This window comes from Crocuta crocuta, unplaced genomic scaffold (genome assembly GCF_008692635.1).
Source record: "Crocuta crocuta isolate KB4526 unplaced genomic scaffold, BGI_CrCroc_1.0 scaffold1061, whole genome shotgun sequence".
NCBI lineage: Eukaryota > Metazoa > Chordata > Mammalia > Carnivora > Hyaenidae > Crocuta > Crocuta crocuta.
This window is the reverse complement of record NW_027532936.1, coordinates 191,643-192,715: the sequence shown is the minus strand read 5'-3', so window position 1 is coordinate 192,715 and position 1,073 is coordinate 191,643. Positions and strand designations below refer to the sequence as shown.

The window sequence follows — 1,073 nt, the reverse complement described above, 5'->3', positions numbered from 1 at the left end:
ATTCCGTAATTTTTTGAAGCACATATAGTTACATTTTTGGCCATGGGTTCCTAACTGTAATTTGAAGGAATAATTGAAACATTAGTTCCTTTCCAGTTTTTTCTGTGTAGTCAGATTTATATTTGATGGAATCTTTAGCAGGCAACTAAGTAATTGGTTAAAGGCAACCAATTACCTTTAACTATTTCTGGACAGAAAGGCAATACTTAGCTATCAATAAATCTAATTGATTCCTTTAATCTTTATAGACGTTAAGATTTAAAAACTCTCTGGTTACTTTAATTCATAAGCATATTATTGACTAAGTAAGTGTGTATATATGTGTGTAAATAATTTGGGGTGGAACTCTTGAGAATATTAGCCAACTAATATTTGCTATGAACTTAACAGGTTTATCTGCCTTTAATGTTAATCTCATTTCTCAAAACATCCTTTATTGGATGATGAAGTATATTTATATAAGGTTTTACTTTGAAAATTTATTATTTAGCAGAATCTGGGTGGCTCAGCCAGTTGAGCAGCTGACTTCAGCTCAGGTCATGATTTCGAGTTTATGAGTTCAAGCCCGTGTTGGGCTCTGTGCTGACAGCTAGGAGCCCAGAGTCTGCTTTGGATTCTGTGTCTCCCTCTATCTCTGCTCCTTCCCCTCTTGCACTCTGTCTCTGTCTCTCTCAAAAATAAATAAACATTTAAAAAATTTTAAAAAAAAAGAAAATTTAGTATTTAAAATCATTAAAGACCTCTCAGCACTTATTGAATACTGCTAAACACCAAATAACTTCTCATGTATCTAGATGTTTTATAAGAGCTAAAAAGAGTTTCTTTGCTTCAGAGCTCCCTGGAACATTGTCTAGAGGGGAAATAGGTGACTATAAAAATGGCAAGATGGATAAAAGACCTCACCTCTGGAGTCTTTTTAGAATATGGTAATAATAAGGTCATGAATGCTGCCTACATAAAAATGTGCCATTTGTCATAACTGAGACCTACTTAGAAGGTGGGAGGGGCGGGGATTGGTGCAAATCCAGCTGGCAGCATCATCTTTGTATGTCAGTAACAAGACATAGCGGAGA

General features: G+C 35.0%; 1 protein-coding gene across 1 annotated transcript in view; it reads left to right on the top strand.

Moving 5' to 3' along the window:
- Positions 1–1,073, top strand: part of NUP62CL (nucleoporin 62 C-terminal like) — a 42,072-nt gene that overhangs the window by 14,468 nt on the left and 26,531 nt on the right. The gene's annotated exons all lie outside the window — the stretch shown is intronic.